The sequence below is a fragment of the Bos grunniens genome, chromosome 7 (genome assembly GCF_055505025.1).
Source record: "Bos grunniens cultivar Pamir isolate PY7600 chromosome 7, Bosgru_T2T1.0, whole genome shotgun sequence".
In the NCBI taxonomy this organism is placed as follows: Eukaryota; Metazoa; Chordata; class Mammalia; order Artiodactyla; family Bovidae; genus Bos; species Bos grunniens.
The window spans coordinates 108572683-108583163 of NC_141171.1; the positions used below are offsets into that span (position 1 = coordinate 108572683).

The 10481-nt window shown below is 39.0% G+C and overlaps 1 long non-coding RNA gene across 1 annotated transcript; it reads right to left on the minus strand.

Moving 5' to 3' along the window:
* Window positions 1–2182: 2182 nt before the first annotated feature.
* LOC147370092 (uncharacterized) lies at window positions 2183–10461 on the minus strand. The gene is made up of 3 exons (XR_015168404.1): window positions 10333–10461; window positions 6171–6365; window positions 2183–3702 (listed from the first exon to the last, which is right to left on the minus strand). It is a non-coding gene; the product is annotated as an uncharacterized LOC147370092 (long non-coding RNA).
* Window positions 10462–10481: the final 20 nt, after the last annotated feature.

Here is a 10481-nt window from a genome sequence, read left to right on the forward strand (position 1 = left end):
CTTTAGGATGGACTGGTTTGGTCTCCTTGCAGTCCAAGGGACTCTCAAGAGTCTTCTCCAACACCACAGTTCAAAAACATCAATTCTTCGGCACTCAGCTTTCTTCACAGTCCAACTCTCACATCTGTACATGACCACTGGAAAAACCATAGCCTTGACTAGACGGACCTTTGTCAGCAAAGTAACGTCTCTGCTTTTTAATGTGCTGTCTAGGTTTGTCATAGCTTTCCTTCCAAGGAGTAAGCATCTTTTAATTCCATGGCTGCAATCACCATCTGCAGTGATTTTGGAGCCCCCCAAAATAAAGTCTGACATATCAATAATTACCTTTAAATGTAAGTTATTAAATGCTCCAACCAAAAAATGCAGACTGGCTGAATGTACACAAAAACAAGACCTCTATATATGCTGTCTACCAGAGACCCACTTCAGACCTAGGGACACATACTGACTGAAAGTGAGGAGCTGGAAAAAGTTATTCCACACACATGGAAATTAGGAAGCAGGAGTAGCAACACTCATATCGGATGAAACAGACTTAAAATAAAGACCATCACAAAAGACTAGGAAGAACACTACCTAGCAATCAAGAGATCAATCCAAGAGGAAGATATAAATATAAATATATATGAACTCAACATAGAAGGACCTCAATACACAAGGCAAATGCTAACAACTGTAAAAAGGGACACTGACCACAACGCAGGAGACTTTAATACTCCCACTGACACCGATGAACGCATCATCCAGACAGAAAATTAATAAGGAAACACAAACTTTAAATGACACACTGGAGGAAGCAGGCCTAATTGTTATCTAGGACATTCCATCCAGAAACACTCTATTTTCTTAAGAGCACAAGGAACATTCTCAGGATAGATCACATCTTGGGTCATAAATCAAGCCTTGGCAAATTTAAGAAAATTGAAGTTGTACTAAGCAGTTTTTCTGACTATAAAGCTGTAAGATTAGATATCAATTATAGGGAGAAAAAAACTATAAAAAACACAAACACCTGGAGGGTAACAATACATTTCTAAATAGCCAAGAGGCCACCGAAGAAATCAAAGAGGAAAGAAAAAGTGCCCGGAAACCAATGACGATGAAGAGACACAGCTCAAAGCCTGCGGGACGCAGAGGATCGTGCCTGGTGTGCATTGCTGCACGGCAGAAACCCACACAACGTTGTCAAGCAATTTTCCACCGATTAAAAAATTCTGAAAAATGCCTTTTGCAAATTAATTTTGTTTGGTGAAGACTGATGACAACGTGAGAGAAGTAGCTCTTGCCATCTGATCCAAGTTCCTGAAGAACTGTGGTTAAGATTTTTTTCTACTTACTCAGTGTATAATTTAATAAGATTATTTGTAAATGGGGTTCAAAATTTACTACATTAAAATGGCAGGTAGTGGTGTGAAAGAGAATGAAGCGTGAGATGGAGGAATCTGGTCAGCAGAACAGATATACAGAACAGATGTTATACAATTATAATTTCTTTATCTTGGCTCTCTTTTTGATTGGGCTAAAGTAGGTGCAAGATGAGTGGCTCTGATAACCAAGCAGATAACAGAAAATATACTGGGTAAAAAGCTTCCAGTGATATTTCAGGGCTCTGGAAACAAAATTTTAATAGGTTGCATGCCTCTAGAGATAGAAAGATATGTTACTGCCTCTCAAAAAGGAAGACCAAAATGAAAGAAAATTTTAGTTCTTGTGAGAAAACGCTGGAAGTAATCATTAAAAAGCAAAAAACAAATAAGGACTTTCCTGGAGGTCCAGTGATTAAGAATGTGGACTTTCACGGCACGGGCATGGGTTTGATCCCGCCCCCAAACCGCCCCCCATCAGGGGGCTTAGAGTGCTCATACTGCATCACTACCACCCCAAAAATAAGCTGGCATTGAAAAGCAACTCTAACTGTAAGATAGCTGAACTGACAGGTCAGAATACTCTTATTCCCTTAAAAATAAAACTTGAATGTTGAAGGAAAATGCTTTGTTTATATTATGATATATTTTAAATATATAAGTGAATAATACCGATGTATTTGTTACCCATCTTATCAAATCTCAACATTTTCCCTATTTGTTTTAATTTTTTTTATAAATGAAATGAAACAGTGGACATTTCTTGTGTCTCCCTTTCCACCCTCCCCAGAAATAACATGATCATGAGCTTAATATTTATTGCTCTGAATTTCTTTATAGTTTTATAAATAAATAACTATCCACAAACAACTGCTTGCTTGTCACATTGCTAAATTCATGTGAACTGTTAAACAGTGTAGCACAATAAAAACCACACTATTTATCCATTCACCTTCCAATAGTACGTTTAGTTTTTTCCAAATTTTTGTTTTTATGAAATACGTTGCTTTTATAATATTCATTTTGAAGTGAAATTGCTGGGTAGTAGAAGATGAGAATCTTGACATTTACTTGATATTCACAAGTTGTCCTAGAAAATAATGACCAAGTTACATCCTACTAGGATGTAAACTGAATGCATAGGAGGTACAGTTTCTACACATTATCACAAAGCTAACAGCTTTTTAAACTTTCACCAGTTTGACAAGCGACTTTCTGTAGTTTTAATTGCATTTCCTTAACAACAGTGACCCAGGTTTGATCCCTGGGTTGGAGAGATCCCCTGGATAAGGTAATGACAACCCACTCTAGCATTTTGTCTGAGAAATCTCATGGACAGAAGAGCCTGGCAGGCTACAGTCCATGGAGTCACAAACAGTTGGACACAACTTAGCAACGAAACCACAATAACAGTGAATTTAAACATCTTTTCCTAAGTTAATTGGCCATTCAGGTTTCCTACTCTGTAAATTGTCATACTTACATCAGTTCAGTTCAGTTCAGTCACTCAGTCGTGTCCGACTCTGCAACCCCATGAATCGCAGCAGGCCAGGCCTCCCTGTCCATCACCAACTCCCGGAGTTCACTCAGACTCACGTCCATCAACTTAGTGATTCCATCCAGCCATCTCATCCTCTGTCGTCCCCTTCTCCTCCTGCCCCCAGTCCCTCCCAGCATCAGAGTCTTTTCCAATGAGTTGGCTCTTCACATCAGGTGGCCAAAGTACTGGAGTTTCAGCTTTAGCATCATTCCTTCCAAAGAAATCCCAGGGCTGATCTCCTTCAGAATGGACTGGGTGGATCTCCTTGCAGTCCAAGGGACTCTCAAGAGTCTTCTCCAACACCACACTTCAAAAGCATCAATTCTTCGGTGCTCAGCCTTCTTCACAGTCCAACTCTCACATCCATACATGACCACAGGAAAAACCATAGCCTTGACTACACAGACCTTTGTTGGCAAAGTAATGTCTCTGCTTTTGAATATGCTATCTAGGTTGGTCATAACTTTCCTTCCAAGGAGCAAGCGGTCTTTTAATTTCCATCTGCGGTGACTTTGGAGCCCCCAAAAATAAAGTCTGACACTGTTTCCACTGTTTCCCCATCTATTTGCCATGAAGTGATGGGACCGGATGCCATGATCTTTGTTTTCTGAATGTTGAGCTTTAAGCCAACTTTTTCACTCTCCACTTTCACTTTCATCAAGAGGCTTTTGAGTTCCTCTTCACCTTCTGCCATAAGGTTGGTGTCATCTGCATATGTGAGGTTATTGATATTTCTCCCAGCAATCTTGATTCCAGCTTGTGTTTCTTCCAGTCCAGCGTTTCTCATGATGTACTCTGCATATAAGTTAAATAAGCAGGTAGGATTGTTTATTTTTAAAAACTTTACCTGTAGGAAGAATATATGCATTTGTGTATGCAATGTTGCAAATATCTCAGTTCAGGGCTTTCCTTTCCTTTTTCTTTGTGTTATCTTTCAATGCACAGAAGTTAATTTGGGAAAACTTATCACATTTTGTCTTGTGCTTTTTGTATCTTATTTAAAAAAGAATCTTCCTTATCCTAGGTTCTTAGTTGTCCTGGAATTTATCTCACTCATGTAAAATAAGATTTTTATTTTATTTAGATTTACTATTCTCCAGTATGAATTTGCTCTCCTTTGATTCCTGGACGCCACCGTGGGTTTGTTACAATTGGATTTCCACTTTGTTCCACTGGTCACGTAAGGCAAGTTACTCCCATGGGTTCTCTTTCAAATGGAACAGACTATGTATCGAGTCATGTATTATAATATGCAGATTTTGTGTCAGTTTCTTAACTTACACAAGCAACTGTATTAGTATTTTGATTGAAACTGTAATATATTGATAATACGTAGAGCAATCTGTGGAAGCTGACATCTTTATCTTATTTAGTTTTTCCGTCCATGAACATTGTATATCTCATCATTTTTAAGGACTTTTCAATGCTGTTTAATAATGCTTGATACTTTTCTGTGTAAAGGCCTCGCATATCTGTCCTTAGCGTTATTCCTGAGGACTTTATAGTCTTTGTACCTATTGTGAATGGGATTATCTCATGTATAAAGTTTTCCAGCTGGTTATTGTGAATATATATATAACCATGTTAGTGGTTTTTGTATGTTCATCTTAAGATGAAAGATTTTAAAGCCAACTTGTAACATTTACTAGCATAACTTTTTATAAAAGAAATAAATTTGGCATTCATTCCAATTCAGCTAAAATCATGGTTATCTGGAGATGAGTTAGTAATTACCTGCATTGGAGTGCTAAAACATTACACATCTTTTGCTTCAAGATCATTACATTATATTGGACCCAGTTTGGTAAGACTTAATGACCCCATCTAGTGGCAGTTTGAAATTCTAAGTGAACTGGAAAAAGCACTTAAATATTTTATTAGATAGCTATTTTTGTTTAAAGAATTATAATAGCAACAATATCCTTGCTGTAAATGTTAAGAAATAACAAAGATTAATTTGACATCAAAACTAATTATGCTTGTAGTCTTGTATTGCTGATTTTAAGATTAGAATGAGGTAGGCTTACAGAGAAAATTATGCACAACCTCCCATGCTGGAGCCAAATAGTGTATGTGGGGATTTAATTTTCAGGATTGCTCTTCAGGGAGTTATCATAGGTCATATTCACATAATGTTTTAAAAATGACATTACCAACAGTGGGCTAGTGTCAATCCATATGACCTTCATAATAACTTGATCCTCAGAGTCTAACCCATAAAAGGACTATTTTATAGTGAAGGACCCTTTAAAGTGAGGCCTAATTTTATATATCACTAATTAGAATTTTTCCTTTCTGTAGGACATAACAAAATTTTATGCATAATTGTACTCAATTTCAGAAAACACTGGGACAACATGCTAATAATTCAAAAAAGTATTTTAAACTCAAATGAATTCAAGATGTATTTAAAATGAAAACATACACACAATAACATTTTTAAAGTGTAACATTAAAATACTTGTGAAACTAAGTTTGAAGTAGAGAAGATCTTTCTAATGATACAACCTCTACGAGAAAAGGTTGATTAAAACCTTTTATAAGAAAATAAAAAATGAAAACAACACTGTCATATCTCTGGTAAAATCTTTAAAATGATGATTCCCTGTGTTAATACCGGTTAAAGATGAAAACATCAAAAACAGGCTTTCCTTATATTATTAGTGGAGAATATATTTGGAATAAACCTTCTCAAGTGAAATTTGACAAAGCATTAGAAACCTTTACCCCAGAAATTATACTACCCAGAATAATTATAGGCATACAACATAGAAATGATTATAAGAATATTCTTTATAGCAGTATTTAAAATATTTTCAGATTATAAAAAATAAATGTCTGTTAGGTGAATTGAGAAACTAATTAGAATATATACATAAAGTAGAATTTTATGTTACTATTAACCCTAATGCTACAAAATAACATTTGAAGATATTTGAAATATTTTTATATATTTAATTATATAATGACACAAAAGGGGAGATACTCTCAGAATAGTATTAAATGACAAGCAGAGACTTACCAATCATTTTCATTTTCCTCAAACTTTCTTGTTCTTATGGAAAAAAAACCCAGAATTTAAATATTCAACAGGAGTTATATTCTGAACTGTGATGTGTCCCCCCACCTTATGTATCAGTGTGAAAATATTTGGAGATGAGGCCTGTGGGAGGTAATTTAAAGTTAGATGAGGTCACAGGGCAGGCCTCTGGGGTGGTAAGAGGAGACAGCAGGGAGCTTGCTGGTTCTCTCTCTCTGCTCACCTCGTGAGGACACGGAGAGAAGGCAGGCTTCCGCAAGTCAGGAAGAGAGATCTCGCCAGGAGCTGCACTGGCCAGCACCGTGATCTGGGGTCTGCTCACCTCGTGAGGACACGGAGAGAAGGCAGCCTTCCGCAAGTCAGGAAGAGAGATCTCGCCAGGAGCTGCACTGGCCAGCGCCGTGATCTGGGCTGTCAGCTTCCAGAACGACGAGAAAACATTTGTAGTTTAAGTCACCCACGCTTAGCCTAAGCAGATATCAACAACCTCAGATATGCAGATGACACACTCTAATGGCAGAAACTGAAGAGGAACTAAAGAGCCTGTTGATGAAGTGAAAGAGGAGAGTGGAAAAGAGGGCTTAAAACTCAGCATTTAGAAAACGAAGACATGGCATCCGGTTCAGTCACTTCATGGCAAATAGATGGGGAAAAAGTGGAAACAGTGACAGACTTTCTTTTCTTGGGCTCAAAAATCACTGTGGATGGTCTCTGTAGCCATGAAATTCAAAGATGCTTGCTCCTTGGAAGAAAAACTATGACACCTAGACAGCATATTAAAAAGCAGAGACATCACTTTGCCCACAAAGGCTGGTCTAGTCAAAGCTATGGTTTTTCCAGTAGTCGTGTACAGATATGAGAGTTGGACGATAAAGAAGGCTGAGCACTGAAGAATTGATGCTTTTGAACTGTGGTGTTGTAGAAGACTCTTGAGAGTCCCTTGGACTGCAAGGAGATCCAACCAGTCCATTCTAAAGGAGATCAGTCCTGGGTGTTCATTGTAAGGACTGATGCTGAAGCTGAAACTCCAATACTTTGGTCACCTGATGCGAAGAGCTGACTCATTGGAAAAGACCCTGATGCTGGGAAAGATTGGGGGCAGGAGGAGAAGGAGGCGACAGAGGATGAGATGGTTGGATGGTATCACCAACTCAATGCATGTTTGAGTAAACTCCGGGAGTTGGTGATGGACAGAGAGGCCTGGCGTGCTGCAATCCATGGGGTCGCAGAGAGTCAGATACAACTTTAGTGACTCAACAAAAACAAAGCAAATAAGATCACAAGATGAGAAGTTTTCTGGATTTCCCCCCCTTTTTTGCTTATCTATATTTCTAAATTTTCTCTAATAAACATACTATATTTATAATTTTAAAAGACATTATAAAATATATTAAACAGTATTAGAGCATTTTCAGGGCATACAGATGGTTCAGTGAGAAAGTCATCATCAGTAAAATCAGTTCTTCATCTCTTGTTGTTCATATCATATTGACATGTCTTCACGAATTCTCTACATACACAAATTATTTGGCCTACAATTAAACTTAACAAAACAGATTGAATCCTTCTTAGCTACAAATGTCAAAGATTGATAAAGTTTCTAAATATATCACTGAAGGACAGATTTGTTTTCCTCCCATATAACTACTCTATAGTTATTATTTGGAAACATTGACCATATCAGTTACTATTTATCCAATTAGAGTGACTGATTAGCATTCTGCCTGAGGACCACTTGCCTAATAAAGATGGAATTATACATTTTTTGTATTATAAGACAGTTTTTACTTGTCTTACTTATCCACCCTGTTTCCCTCTTATGCCATCACATTTCTAAGAAACAATTTACTCCTGTTTCTTTTGCTACAATTACATATAACTGGATATATATTATATTATCCAACCATGGGCTTCCCTTGTGGCTCAGCTGGTAAAGAATCTGCTTGCAAAGTGGGAGACCTGGGTTCGATCCCTGGGTTCGATCCCTGGGTTGAAGGGAATGGCTACCCACTCCAGTATTCTGGTTGGAGAATTCTATGGACTGCAGAGTCCATGGGGTCACAAAGAGTCGGACATGACTGAGTGACTTTCACTATCCAACCATAGTTATCCACCCACTGGATACACCATAAACCAGAGGGGAGGTCATAAGTCACTACATGGCAGCATGTGATGTCCAATACGTCCACACACACACTTTTTAAAATCAGTTTTATCTTCATCACCACAATATCCTACATGAACACTGAGCACCCCAGTGAGGGAAGGAACGGAGGAAGCAGGGTGCGTGTTTCACGAATGGCACGTTCTGTTTGTGGCAGCAAAGGGTCTGAACCATCCTGGGATCTGAGGAATGTGGAGTCCATCTCCAGAGAGCTGAAAAATACTTGGCAGCGGGGAATTTCTCCCCAGGGACAGAAATCTGCAGTCAGTACATACAGAACACGCAAATGACCGGGCCTGTGATGCATACTCATCACTTGAGCTCCCTGCCGCGTTTAAGTACTTCCTTCATATTACGATAATTTCCTGCATTATATGTCTCACCTTCCCCAGATGAAACCTGCAAGCCTGCAATCCCAGACTCCCCGCATTAGGGGGCAGGCATGACCTAGCTTCCTCTGGCCCAGCTATCCTCGGAGACAGAGCTGGAGGGAGGTGGTGAGGAGCCAGGTGCACCGAGGAACGTCCGTCTTCCAGCAAGCCAGCAGGTGGGAGGACCCAGCTCTGGGGGCTGGGGAGTCTGGACTCCTGTTCTGAGCATCTCAAGTGCCGAGTGCTAGTGTCTGGTATTTCTGCTCAGACAAGGAGCGATTGGCTACTGTTCATGGATGCTCAGATTTCTAGTTGGATCCTGTGGCCCCACCAGACATCCTGTGAACTGTCTAATATCCTCTCACCAGCTCCTTTTTACTCAAATTTGCAAAAGTGGATTCTGGAGATGACAGTTAAGATCTTTGCCTAATGTATCACCCCAACCATAACACTCCTCTCTGAAAAACAAAACAAGGCCTAACCTGGTAAAGTTCACTGCTCATTGTTTAATTACGACAAAGACCAACCGTATTTATAGATATTAATATGAAAAATTTACATATAAGTCAGGGCTCTTTATTTATTTACAGAGCGTCAGTAATTAAAAAGAAATAACTTTCCGACCAGAGCCCCCCTTTCTACAGTGATCAGTCAAATTCATTCTTCCTGTTTCCCCGGTTTCACAAATAGCAGGAGGATTCAAACAGAACCTGTGAAGTTTGACAACTTCCTCATTAACACATGTTTGATCTCTGAAAAGCCTCTCTGTTCATCTACTGGGTGCTTAACCGCTTATTTCTCTGTTATGCAAACATTCTGAAACTACTTCATATCACATGAAAACACCTAGGGATGAGCCCATGAATATTCTCAGTGTAAACCTAAATGCCAGCAGGCGAAAATGTCTGTTAGGAGCCGTGTGTACCCAGCATGAAGGAGGGAAGGGGCGCAGAGGGATGCGGAAATTAACTCATTCCCACATGAAAGAGCTGTCGCTAGAGAGGCCACTGCACTCGGGCAAGGGCTGAGCATCACACTCAAGTGGCTGAAACTGGAATTACTTTTCCAGCTTCACTGATCTATATTTGCCATAAAATTTTGTGCAAGTTTAAGATGTACAACACAATGATTTGATATCCGTTTATGTTACCAAATGTGAAATTGGAATTTAAAGAGACTATGGGTACACAATAAGAATCTGATCATGTGTTAAAGTCGCTGTAGTTCAAAAATAACATTCATTTTCTATTTGATGGGATACCATGCCACTTAAACATTTCTATCTTCTGAAGGTTATTTTTAGTCAAAATGTATTGGACATTTAATAGAGGTCTAGCATTAAGACTTTGCATCCCAGAACACATTTCTTACTCCTGACAATACAAGGCAGATACGGTCAACCCTATTTTAGGGGCAAAGTGATTCCCAGAGAGGTTAATCACCTCAGGTAATGCAATTACTAAATGACAGAGGTAAGATATGCCCCCAGGTCTGTTAGACACCCAAACGCTCTACCCTGAATCGCAAAGGCTGTGCAGCAGCACTGACTTCGTGCTTAATGCTTTTAAGTAAATGTCAGAGGGAGCGTAGAAAGCTGTATACACACCATGACGCAACTCTGAAACTCTATACACTCGTGGACAAAGGCTTGGGGGGAGGACACGTCCTGTGCTGCTCATTTCCGTGTCCAAGAAACCAAGAGAATGAGGAACAGAGAGTTCTTAACAGAAAAAAGATTGAGAGCGTGTGTGTGTGTGTGTGTGTGTATGCACACACCATGGTTTTAAGAAAACAAGTTAGGAAACTTGAACTCCTTTACTAAACACACAGATTACAGAGACAGAACTCACCGACTGTCTTCACTATGCAGTCCCGGACTGGGATTATTGTTTTTCCCATTATTTTTTTCAAATGTTCTTGAAAGCTGTTACATTGTTTTTAAAATTAAAAAAGAGATAAGAACAAGCAATACGCAGAAGGAGAAAGGTCCAGCCTTTCA